This window comes from Vicia villosa, linkage group LG7, assembly GCF_029867415.1.
Source record: "Vicia villosa cultivar HV-30 ecotype Madison, WI linkage group LG7, Vvil1.0, whole genome shotgun sequence".
Taxonomy (NCBI): Eukaryota; Viridiplantae; Streptophyta; class Magnoliopsida; order Fabales; family Fabaceae; genus Vicia; species Vicia villosa.
This window is the reverse complement of record NC_081186.1, coordinates 12,616,320-12,629,804: the sequence shown is the minus strand read 5'-3', so window position 1 is coordinate 12,629,804 and position 13,485 is coordinate 12,616,320. Positions and strand designations below refer to the sequence as shown.

Sequence of the window (13,485 nt, the reverse complement as noted above, 5' to 3'; positions counted from 1 at the left end):
GCCTAATATTATGAAGATTATAGGTCCTAAATCTTAAAGGAAACACACAAGTGAAGTCACAAAATTATAAGTCAAAAGAATCAATGTAAACAAATGATACAAAATAGTATAAAATGATTAAAAGCATGACTTGAAAATATATCACCAAACATGAAAACAAATGGTTCAAAATATAGTGCAAAAATGAATTAAAAGATGCTATTTTTATGAGAATTTTACATGAGAAAAATAATTCGAATTAAGCAAAAGAATTACAATAATAGCCTAAACTAATGTATCTTTTTTTTTTAGGGATTATTTTTTATATGTCAAAATTTGTATTAAAGTCTAAAGACAAGAAGTGAAAATTAGTGTTTTTATTACTTAAAAGAAATAGGAGAAAAATCTAATTAAACCTAAATATATTAATTAAAACAAAAGTAAACAGGGGGTGTGAATCTGAGAACATGGTGGTGAATAGCAAACGGCGTAGGGCCCAGATCTGGCCCAAAAGGCATTTTTGTTATAGATTACCAAAAGGCAGAGGATTCAATTGGGCTTATGAGGGGTGAACTCAGAAATTCGTTCATGACCCAAGGGTTTGATTATCTGCTGATCCATATCATGTTTTAATAAAAAGATTGAAAATAAAACGAAATAATAATAATAACAAAAATAAAAAGAGGGATAAGAGATTAAATTAGGGTTCGGTATGCGACCCTTCGTCTTTCTCCCCCAAATCAGACTCTCCTCTTCCTCTGCTACAACGGCGACGGCGCACCTCCGATGAAGATCCTCGGCGCGCCACCGTGAACTCACCCAAGGTCTCGTCTCTCATCTCAAATTTCAATCCACCCTCTTCTGATTTTAACCCTAACTAGTTAACTCTTTACCACAGAGAAACCCTAAGCATCGATACTCCCGGACTCAAGCATGATTTTTTTTACGAAATTGAAGCAAGCAAGACCTTATCTTAATCACAGAAGCACGGATACAAATCAAAAGCGCGTAAAAGAACCTGTTTATGGTGGCCCGAGCTTCCGGTGAGTCGCTATGGCTCAAAGACGATGATGTGCTCAAGACTGCTTTAGAAGAGTACTCCAATTACCCGGTATTCCTCTCGTTTCTTTGCCTTCTCCGATACACATTCTTTATCTACTTCCTCTTTCTGAACCTTTATGTATCGTCGTTGCTGTTAACGCGAGATGAAGCTGAAGATGTTATTGATGATGATCGTTGCTGTCTTGAGAAGACGATGATGCTGCAGTTGATAGATGGATCGAACTGTGATTGAAGATTGTGTGATATCGTTGAGCGAAATTGTTGAAGAAGTGAAGGATGAAGATCAGAAGGCAGGGAAACTGTTGGAGGTAAAGAATTCTTTGTTTCAGAGAGAGTGATGAGACTGAAGAATGAAGAAGGTGAAGATGATGAATGGTTTAGAAAAATGGTGATGGTGAATAAGAAAATGAATGTGAAGGTTATGGAAGTGAAGGGAGAGTTTGAAGATTGAGAATGAAGGGTGAAGATTATGAATTGTGGAGGAGAGGAAGCAATGGTGAAACACCAGTTATATAGAGTTGATCCTAAAGGTTAGTTACTCTTCTCAATTTCTGATTTTCTGTTTGGATTCAGTTATATTCTGTTATCAATCTGTTAGGCTGTTAGGATGTTAGGAGTTTGTTAGAGGTTGGTTAGAGGTTGGTTGAAAGCGGTTAAAATTCTGTTAGAAGTTAGTTTGAGATGTTATGAAACTGAGTTGGTTATATGCAGGGTAGTTAGAAAACTGATTTATGTTTGAGGTTGTTAGGGGAAGTTAGAGAAGTTAGTTATTTGTCTGAAGGTTGGTTAGGATTTGTAACTGACTTTTGGAAATGGTTATGCTGTTAGAAGTTAGAAGAAAATTATGTTAGGAATGAGAGGGTTAGAAATCTGTTAGTAAAATAAGTCTGCTAGTTCAGAATTTAGTTGAGTGAATTGAAAAGTGTTAATTGGTTTTGGAAGTTAACTGTTTGTGGGATTTGTTATAAATAGTTTCTGCTAGCAGTTATGGAAAGTTCTGTTTTTGGTAGTTTGGCAATTAGACTGCTGTTGGTTGAAACTGTTGGAATCTGTTAGGAATTTGTATGAGCTGAACTGATTTGTGTGTTTCTCTTTTCTTTTTCACTGAATTGATGTAGGGTCAATTTTGGGTTTGTTGTTCTAAATTGTTGGTTTGATTTGTAGGTCCAGCTGCTGGTTTTACTTGAAGGTATTGGGCACTGTTTTGAAATGTATGGATGGACTGTTTGATTGTGAAATTGGTTTTGATCCTGGACTGCATAAGTTGATTGGATTGTGTGTGGTATTGTATGAATGCAGGGCATGGTTTTTTTTTGTGTGTGTGGAGGTTTGAAGCAAGAAGTTGTGACATCTGAAACAAAGAAGTGGCATGACACGGTGACGAGACTATACAAGAATAAGAAGTGGAAATGGCTTGAAGATAAAGAAATGAAGAGAAATGGTTTAGGATAGGAATATTGACTTGTGAAAGAATGGTGTTATAACATAATTGTAATGGTTCTTTTTCTTTTGTATTTATTTGATGGAGTGTAATGATGTAGTAACCTAGACTTGATTTTTGTGTGTAAATGCGGATGGAGTTCGAATGGTATAACGGTAATTGGAATTGAATGGATGTATAGATCGAATGAACTAGGATTTGGTTAAGGGATTTGGAATGAGTGTATAGACACTTGAATTTTGTATTGACATTTGAAGGTGTACACTTTGTTCACAATTTAGAATTATAATGAAATGCTCCTCTTTTGTAATGACATGGTTTCTTGGACTTTGAAATTTAATTTGCTGACTTGAGTTTTCCTTCCACTTGTTGAATTCAAATCTTCTTCTCATTTGCCAACTTAGATGAGCACCATAACATATAATTCAAGTAGTGTACCAAATACTTATCCAAACTCCATAAGAAAAATCTTCTTGATTACTAAATAAATATGGAAATAGACCCTGATCCAAATGATATCTTTAATCCAACACCCTTGATTTAATGAACCAATATTTTTTTTGATGAATGCATGATGTGTAAATGACCTAAAATGCAAGTGAAATTAAAAACAATAAGCCAGTTAGAAGTAAAAATTGGATGGGCAAATTTTGGGGTGCAACAACCTCCTGGTAGAATTAGAACATAAGGCTTATTGGGCCATTAAGACATTAAATTTAAATTACACTACCGCTGGCAAAAAACGCATTCTAGACAGAAACGAATTAGACGAGCTTAGACAAGACGCTTATGGAAACGCTAAAATATATAAAGAAAGAACGAAAAAATGGCACGACAAGCGTATACCTAGGAAAAGTTTTAGCATAGGCGATAAAGTCCTGTTATTTAATTCTAGACTAAAATTATTTCCTGGAAAGCTACGATCTAGATGGTCTGGTCCCTTCGAGATTACTAACATCTTTCCGAGCGGAGCGATAGAAATTAGAGGATAAACGGTTGAACCTTTTGTCGTAAATGGGCAACGTCTTAAACATTACCATCGTCTCGAGAACGATGAAAATATCCAATTTTTCAAACTTGGCGAGCTGCCCGCTCATTCGAAAAAATGATTTTCATTTAAATCGTCGAGCTTACGACATAAAACAAAGTGCTTAGTGGGAGACAACCCACATTTTTATTTTTATCCTTTTAATTTAAATTCTTTTATTTGTATTTTATTTTCTCTCGTTTTTATTTTTCATTTTTCTATTTAAATTTTTATGCTTTTTAACACTTATAATAATTATTATAATTATAATCACTATTTTAATCATTGTTATAAAAATCTCATCTTTTTATAATTATAATTATTATTATAATTTTGTTATATCTTTTTAATTTTTATTTCTTTTTAATTTCCTTCTTTTTCCAATACTAGCCAAATTCTAACTTAATTTTCATATTTTCCAACTTATAGGCTAATTTAGTTACTAACTTATCAAGATGCAAGAAGTTGACAATATGGAAGTTAAGTTCCGAGGAAAAGGACAAGAAGCGAGATATGCTAAGATAGCTCAGAGGCAAATGGATTTGACTCGCTATCCTGATTATCCGGCTATGAAGAAGTTAGGAATCGAAGAAAGTATCATGTACTTGCTGAACCAAATCGGTTGGACCGGTTCTCACCTGTTCCGCAAATTTTGTACCTACCGAAAGCTCACTCTGGAGTTCTTAATCTCATTGACTTATCTACCTAACTGTGGACAAGGAGTGAGGAGAGGAATTATTCCCTTTCGGCTGTTTGGATTGGAATATCAGTTTTGTGTACGTGACTTTGCTGCTATGTTAGAACCTCCTAACGGAGTGGATGCATTCACCATAGTTCAAGAGGAACTATTTGCTTACTGGGAGTTGGAGAATTTCTGGGGTAAGATTACTGGAAACGATAATCTTGAAGAGCATGAGTTTCACTCCGAGAATATTCATAATCCTGCTTTTAAATACCTGCATAAGATTATCACTCACTACATTTCCGGTAAACCTGAGAATGTCACTGAAGTTTCCAGAGAAGAACTGTTCATCATGTTTTGCAGTTCTCAGAATCGTCCGGTCAATGCCATTACATTTATGCTATCAAACTTCGAGCGCATCACGCTAGACGAAGTTTCACCTATTATGATCGGAGGATTCGTCACTATGATTGCAAATGCTATAGGACTGAGACAACCACTGCTTGGATTGACACCGACTGGTACCCCTATCGCCATGGACATTTAGTTTTTCTTCAATCGAGGTATCATTGGAAACCTTGGTCCTGATCAGTTTGAGCTCCTTATTGATAACCAAGTACTGGATCAGTTCACTTTACCGAATCCGAGGACGAGTGTGCACAACCCTACTAATTGGCTTTATTTTGGTCAGATTCCTGATAGAGAGTCATCTCCTGAAACTCCACAAGCCTATGAACATTTTGATGATGACATGTATGTAACGGAATTGGAATCTGAACCTGACACTCCTCCTGGATACTATGACATGAATCCTCCCAAGGATTAGCCTGTACCTGAGTATGAACCAATGCCCGAGGATGAGCCTGTGCCTGAATATGAGCCTATGCCTGAAGATGAACCCGTTCCTGAATATGAGCCTGAAACTCCTACTGGTTCACAAGAAGATCAATCCGAGGATATGACTGATGTCGAGCCTGAACAACAACATCCTGCTGCATCTGCTGAATCCGTGGCCCCGAGAAATACTCCTCCGAGGATCGAGCATGCTCATCATCCGATTACACATGGCCAAGCTATAGATGCACTGCAACATGAAGTCCAACATATGCGCGACGAGATACACACTCTACATATGCACTTCTTCAATTTCAGCGACACCGTTAATGCTCAATTCGACGAAGTCTTCAAGCACATTTATTCTATATCTCCTAATATGCAAAACAAAAGTGGCTAGATGTTGATCTTAAGAATATTAGTCTTTATTTTTAGATTTTAAGTCTAGTTAGTTATTTCACATTTCTAGTTTAAGAATTTATTTTTATGCATTTTTTTCATTTTACTGCTGTTGACACTTAGTATCCAGTTTCAATTCATAATGCAAAATTTTATTGTTCAACACTGCTACTGTTTTATATACTCTGCTGCTATTAACTGCTATATATTCATGACTGCATATAATATACTCAGCCTGGTCACCAACATTTTTGCTGTTTATAGTATTAAACCGTGTCACTGTTCTGTACTATTTGCATGATCAATTACACCTGTCAGAACATGTGACCAAAAGCATACACACGCAAACTACCCCCTAGGACTAGGAGACGCCCGTCTCCACCTCTATGGGACCGCCCCTCTGCATGCTTGGGACTGGAGACGTCCGTCTCCAAGCACGCTTGCCTGCCACTTGAGACGCGCGTCTCCCAAGGTGCAGCAGCTGCCTTGAAGATGCTTGACCACGCACAACTCCACAAGATTCTCCCATTTTGAATTTTGAATTTCAAAAATTCATCATTCAATATTCTTCCCTCTCTCCATAATTTCTTCCATTTAACCACCATAAACAACATTCATCACACCTTATTCACCACCTTAACTCTCCATCATTTCCTATTCTTCCACCCATTCAAACTTCAACACCACCATAAATTCCACTTAATTCTATTTTTAATCCACCATTTACAAACATCACTATAAATCCATACCACCTCCATTCTTCTCTCCACTACCTCAACCATTTTTATCATCCTACTCTCCACACATTTCCTTCATCCATAAACACCATGCCTCCACGTTCTACCATCCAAAGTGTGTGCCCTGAGAGACCACCTCCCGATCTTTCACAAATTATTTTTCGCGAGGATAACGATGATGCTCAACGAACAAAATTTCTGGCTTTCTACGAACGTTCAGTTGTCCCCACAAAATATGTGAACACTGAATGTCTAGAAACTTTGGGTTTATCAGATGGTGTCAACCGTTTACTCACAAAATCCAACTTACACCACCTCTGTACTGAATCCGCCCCTACTTTTGAGCCGCTCGTCTTAGAGTTCTTAAGCTCTTTCAACTACAACAATCCTTCTGATCAACTGCTCTTAACTGGTAACATCTAATTTAGGATGTTTAATCGTGAATATAATTTAGATCAAGAAGAAGTTGCTACGTACGCGCAATTTTCTCATGAACCAGATGCTCGTCGCAACATTTTTGAAGAACTCAATGGCCAATCTTGGGAGCAACTTGCTTTTGAATTATGGTTTAATCTAACTGGCAAACATGCTACCGGTTGGAGGAATCTTCCCGCCTCCCACATTCAAAATCCCGCTATACGTTATTTTCAACGTGTTTTGGGTAACACAATTTTTTCAAGATCCAACAACCACAAGGTGAACCAAAATGAGTTATTTTTCTTATTTTGTGCACTAAATAATATCCGCATCAATGCCGCACCGTTTATGCTCCAACACCTCCAAGGATGCGTCGATGCTCCCGCCACAAACCCATTTTTCTTTGGCGGTATTATTACCACATTGGCATGTGCCTTAGGCCTCGCTGACGACCTCATCTCCCTTTCCAATTACACGATGCCTGCTCAGTCCCTCGATCTCACTTACTGTCGTGACTCTCACATGGTGTCACCTAGACCCGATGGTCGCTTCACTCTGGTGGTCAACAAAACTTTAATTCCAAATGTTATTCTACCATGCCCCAAGCGAATCAACATCCGTTATATTCAGCGTTGGAGGCTTATTTTTTGAAGATCCTCAAGAAAACCAACCTTAACATCATAATGAGCCGGTGGATGAAATGGAACAAGAGTTCAATCAAGCAGATAATGATTTTGATGCCAACCAACCTCCTCACAATAATCCTCCGCCAATTACTCTCGATGCCATGTATGCTGCAATTCAACGCCAAGACCAACTTTTTCAAGCTATGCAGACAAATCAAGACAAAACCTTAAGGCTAATTCGATAAATGCAACAAGAGCACCGTGACTACGCTATTAGGACCGAAGGCCATTACACAGAAATTGCTACACAATTGAATGATCTCAACCTACGCGCAAGTGGCTCTCCTCCTACTAGACGTCGCCGTGTTCGCACCAGAGACGCAAGCAATTCTCGCAACCGTAACAATGAGGAGTAGTTCTTATGCATTGAGGACACTGCAAACTTTAAGTCTGGGGGAGTCGTATTACTCGCATTAGTATTTTTATTCCTTTTATTTCCCTTGTTGCAATGTTTTTCAATTCAATAAAAACATATTTATGAAATTTTAAGTCTTATATGCATATTTCCGTGTCTATTAGAATTTTTCCATTTTCTTGAGCCATAACAAAAATTTCAAAACGATAAACGCATAACCCCACACGTTTGAATAGTACGAAGCTACCTACTTACAAGATATATAGAAACTAGAGTAAAAATTCGAGATAATACCCTTACCGTCTCGACACTCTAAAACCCCCAAGTATGCGTAACCGATTTGAATACCCATTATACCGAAACCATTGACTTTAGTTTTGAAGTAACCCTTATTAGTTTATTCTAGCAGTCGACACCGTCTTAGACACTGTAGCAACCTGCCCTAAAAATTAAGCTTTTAGATTCGCCACCTATTCTGAAGGGCAAATAGGAAACCCTACGCAGTATAGAGATTCGGGGTAAGTTATTATAATCCGGTCGAGGGAAGGTGTTAGGCACCCTCAACTCTTTCCTAAGGTTTTATGTTCAAAGTAAAGGTTTATGGCTGAAATTGCGAGGGTAATAGCTAAGGGAGTGAAAAGGGTAAAAATTGAGGCTTGAACTGAATTGAGATTTTAGGGTGGGAGACTCGGCTTGGTTATCCAAGTGCCTACGTATCTCCTTATGGAGAATCAGAGTCAACGTAGTTCGGGCACAGGGTTGTACGCCTTAGAATTGATTATGGAGGTGTTTGAAGGCTTTTTGAATGGCCTATCGTAGTTTTAGAAGTTGTGATTTGAAAGGCATTTTGAATTGCCTGATTGAAAAGGATGAAAATCCGTAGTGTCGTGGTTTAGTGAGTTTTAGATTTGGGCGTACAACCCTGGTTTGATATGTCACCGTTAGATGCGATGATCAATAGGTTTGATCAGTATAGCTAACAGATTAGTGGGGCATTGTTGGTTACTCGGATCGATAGATTCGATCATCGCGGGCAGCAAATTAAATGTATTTTAAATTATTATTTTTTTCATCTCTTGTCTAATGTGACTAATAGATTTAGTCGGGTCGGGAAGAGAATTAATTAAGGGTTAATGTTTTGCCCGAATGGCGATGGGATTGAGCGAACCCTAATGTATTAATGAGCTTTCTAGGGTTTTTATTGTGACTTTTATAATTAAAATTTATTAAATAAATTAAATCGAAATAATCGGGAGATAGATCTTAAATCCTAATATTAGCCTAATCCTAATTTTATCCTAACCTAATTTAATAATTTAAATTAAATAACATTAACTAATATATATTTAATTAATACAATAAATAAATAACTATTAAAAAAACCTGGTTTTTATTGTGTGTGGCGCTCCCTTTACAGTCCATGATAAGCCTTGTGACGTTAGATAAGAATTGTAGGAGATCTGATGGTGATAATTGAGGGTGTATGGTGAACGTATGGGGCAGCAGCGCGCTGGATCCTCAAGGAACTTAATTCAAATAAAGTGGCAAAATCACTCAAAGGAGCCAGGGATCGAACCCCCCTCCTTTTGGATAAATGTCTCTTAATGAAATCGTCAAGAGACGCCACGCGTGTACGTTGAATGGTCAGAAGAAGATGAGGCCACCAGAACAGTAAAGTCCGGTCATCTTCTCCGGTAAGCTGCCAACGCCGGACCTGCACCATACACGAATTCACACGGAACAAGAACCCAGATCGGCTAATTCGGACATTGCGAGTCCAATGGTGCGATCCTTTAATCCTGAAAATGCCTGGAACATGCAATACAAACCACCACAATTCAAAAGCCCTAGCCATGGCTTCTTTCCATTTACGAGTTAATTCCTCCATGTAGTACGTGAAAGTTGTTCCAATGGATCCCCTGAGACCATATAAGCAAGCAAAAATCGTTAGAAACACATAGATTGAGAGAACGAAACCGAAAGCTTTATCAAACCATTGCACTCGAGTTGAAGGATTTTTAGGTTGTTTTGGCCTTGCTTCTCAATCTGGGATTGATCTTTCCCACCTCAGGAACACGAATGAACGCTCATGCACGCTTCAGAATCGCTCCAAAACAAAATCCCATGGGGGTTCCTTCCTTTGGAATTTTTTGTATCAAACCCTAGTCCCCTCTCCTCTTTTCTTCGTCCCCCTTCGTTCTGCCTTCCTTTTAGAATGTATATGAGTCTTTTTAGGGTTGCTTTTGAGATTGGAAATCAAGTTAAATGGAGAGGAAAAAGATCGAAAATATTTGATTGAGATTTTAAATAAAATCTTGCTTTTTTTTGTTCCAATCTCTTTCCCATCCTTATATTTGATTTAATTGAATTTTAAGAATGATTTTATGATTAAAAAATCAAATCATACACTAATTTGATTTTTACTTATTTTTCTTTGATTTAATTTGCATAAAATCAAGAAATAAATAAGATAAAAATACAAACGATGGGCCAACGAAATTCCTTGGCTCTCAAGATGTTTCTTGGGCCTTTATTTGATCAAAAACAAAACCCCATGATTTAATTCATTATTTTTGGTATTTTTCTTAATTTATTTTCCATTTAATTGAATAAACTTCAAATAAATATAAATAAAAATTCCAAAAATATGAGAATGGTTTTAGAGGTCTTTATTTGGGCCATGAATATGTTTGAAGTGAAAATCTTAGGCCCATCACCCAAGAAATCCAAAATTCTTCACATAGGATTTCATGTATTTCTTGGATTTCGACTAACTTGTGCGCATCGTATCTCCCCCAGTTTTAATCCTATGAATGCATTCTAGTACTTTTTAGAAAGCTCAAAGAGTCCTCTAAATTACCTTTTTGTTTTCATCTCAATTGAAGCTTCAATGCTCAAGTTATGAGCTTTGACCTAAAAGGTGTTTTTCGTTGACTTTCAAAAGTACCTGTAATGTTTTTGTCCATATCTCCCAAATGGTACATTTCTTGATTTTGGGCTTAACATCAAATTTGTAGAGGGTGAAATTTCCTTGAGAATAAGCTTTGGTTGGGAAATTTTTGATGCTCCATGTGGAAGTTATGACCAATCAAAGTTGTGTTGACTTTCTCCTATAAAAACCCTAATTTGAACCTTTGCATTTGTTCATGGCGATTTTTATTAATATATAATGATCAAAATTTGATAAAATGATGGATATAACCTCACATACTTGATGTTGACCAAAAATCTTGAAGTTTGACCGTATTTTGACTATAGTTGACTTTTAGATCAACATAGTCGATTATTGATCATCTGAGCCATTGAGTGCGCAAACCTTTGAATAGAAGCTTGATAATTGACATAGAGATACCTTTAGACATATGAGACAACTTGAGATCCATTTGAGACCTTAAATATTCATAATATTTTGATACAATGAAAACCCTAGTTTTGAGAGGCCCTCGATTAGGAGCATGTTGCTTGAATAAACCACTGGACCTTGAGCCATTCAAGATAAGCATAGGAGGGCAAATTTTGGGGTATGACAGACACCAACTACGCAGAGAGTCGATGAATATAAGTGTATGATCTATATGCTTAATTGCCAATGGAAATGAACCTACTAAGGTGATCCTCACACGATCATTTAACCCAACGGTTACAAATCTTAAATATTAAATAAACTCATTGTTGATTGGTTCAGAAGTTACCTGGTACTGAACTTGGTAGGAAGGATCTTAGTTCGATTCCCCACAATCCACAAATGAGCGCTAAAGGAGTATACCACATAATTGTGCCAGAACTCCATAAAAAGGATTATAGTCACTAACCGGCTACTCTGCTATGTGTGTGTCAAGATAATAGGCTTAATGTAATTGCGCGTGAATGAAACGGGTAAAACAAGATGATAAGTCAAGGTCGAGCTATGATAGCATGATTCATATTGGTATGCATACTGGGAGTTGTCTAGTGTCGCCACTGTAAGCTTACTATTAAGATTTATCTCATAAGTTTCCGACGAAAACACTTCGTGGCTGAGTACGACCCGAACGATGTGGTGGTGTCATACCCTAAAATTTTCCCATCCATTTCTCTTATTCAAAGTCATATCAAAGTACAATGCTCAAACACACGCCTTCCTAAACAATGGCTCAAGGAATTAGGGTTTTGATTTCTCTGAAGAAAATCAATAAATCAAAGTCTACAATGGATCTCATATGGCTTATGATGTTTCAAATCATCTCTATGGAAAAATACAAGCTTCAGTTCAAAGGATTGCTCAGTCGATTGTTCAGAAAGTCAACAATCGACTAGTTTGGCCTAAAAGTCAACTGTGGTCAAAGTACAGTCAAAACTCCTGATTTTTTTCAACAACCTTATTTTGAAGTATCATTCATCATTTGATCAAGGATTAATCATGATTCATCAAGAAAAGATCAGAAATCAACAAATTCAAAAGTTTCTAAATTAGGGTTTTCATAGGAGAAAGTCAACTAAACTTTGACCAACCATAACTTCCACATGGAACATTATAAATTTCTCATCCAAAGCTCATTTTGAAGGAAATTGAATTCTCTACAGTTTTGTCTCACACAAGCCAGGTCCAAAAATGTTCCATTTGAGAGATATGGATCAAAAGATTATAGGTCCTTTTTGAAAGTCAACCAAAAGCAGTTTTTTGTCAAAGCCCATATCATCAAGATAAATCCTTCAAATGGAAAAAACCTTCCAAAGTGGCTTGTAGAGGACATCTTGCAGTTTCCAAAAAGTCCAAGAACTCCTCCATATCTTAAAATTTGAGGGATCACCCATAGTATATGTCCAAAGGACCTCACAAGGCGAATCTCTTCAAATTCCCCACTAGCTGGGGAAAAGCTATGCAAAGCATATTCGACACTTCAATCAATACTCGTTGGTATGTCCCAATCAATACAAGTCCAGAAATGACAGTTAATATAATACTGGGGGCAACATTTGAGACATCCATGCCTTCCCGCAAAGCCGGTTTCACAGTATCATATCCCCACAGAGTAATCATTAAGAAGATATCTTCAAATGTTCTCATCCCAACAAAGACTTAGTTCCTCAACTGAGTTTATATCTTCGACACTGCCGGTTCCCCGATACTATTCTCTTCTCCAAACAGGGATATTCATCTCTCTTATCCCCAACCAGGGTACATCAAGATCAATCATTCAAATGGCTCGCATCCCCAAGAAGAAATCATAAATCCCCAACGGAGCATCGTCAAAACAAAATCAGACAACAAAATCACGATGACACTGAGATCTATTTTCTCAATCAACACAGGATAAATCATATTCTGACATCATATATCATAAACATATTCATACATTGCATACATTACCTCAAAAAAATTCATACATAACATGCAAGTTTCTCATTTATTTTGAGAAACTCGTCACATAATACATGCATCATGACATTGCATAAAGACTAACTTTAACTTTTTCAGGATACAAGAACAAGCAGATGAACAATATCTTTGATCTAATTTAGTTATTACGAACGGTACTGGCACGATCATCTCTCCAAGATCTAATTCAGTTACTATGAACGGTACTGACACAATCAACCTTCAAAGATCTAGTTCTATCATCATGAACGATATAGACACGATCATCTCTCCAAGATCTAATTCGGCCACCACGAACGGTGCTGACACAATCAAAGAAAGAGACAAACTTAATCACGACACTCAATTTACAAAAGACCACGACAACTGAGTCACGATAATGGAATCACAACGACTGAGTTACGATAATGGAATCACGATAACTGAGTCACGATAATGGAATCACGACAACTGAGTCACAATAATGGAATCACGACAACTGAGTCACGATAATGGAATCACGACAAC

General features: G+C 37.1%; 1 long non-coding RNA gene across 2 annotated transcripts; it reads left to right on the top strand.

Annotated features, from left to right (window-relative positions):
* The first annotated feature begins 648 nt into the window (after positions 1–648).
* Positions 649–2,792, top strand: LOC131616962 (uncharacterized). 2 transcript variants are annotated; one of them, XR_009288359.1, is made up of 3 exons: positions 649–803; positions 878–1,571; positions 2,206–2,792. It is a non-coding gene; the product is annotated as an uncharacterized LOC131616962 (long non-coding RNA). The 2 variants fall into 2 exon arrangements; XR_009288358.1 differs by having other exon boundaries at positions 649–1,571.
* The last annotated feature ends 10,693 nt before the right edge of the window (positions 2,793–13,485 follow it).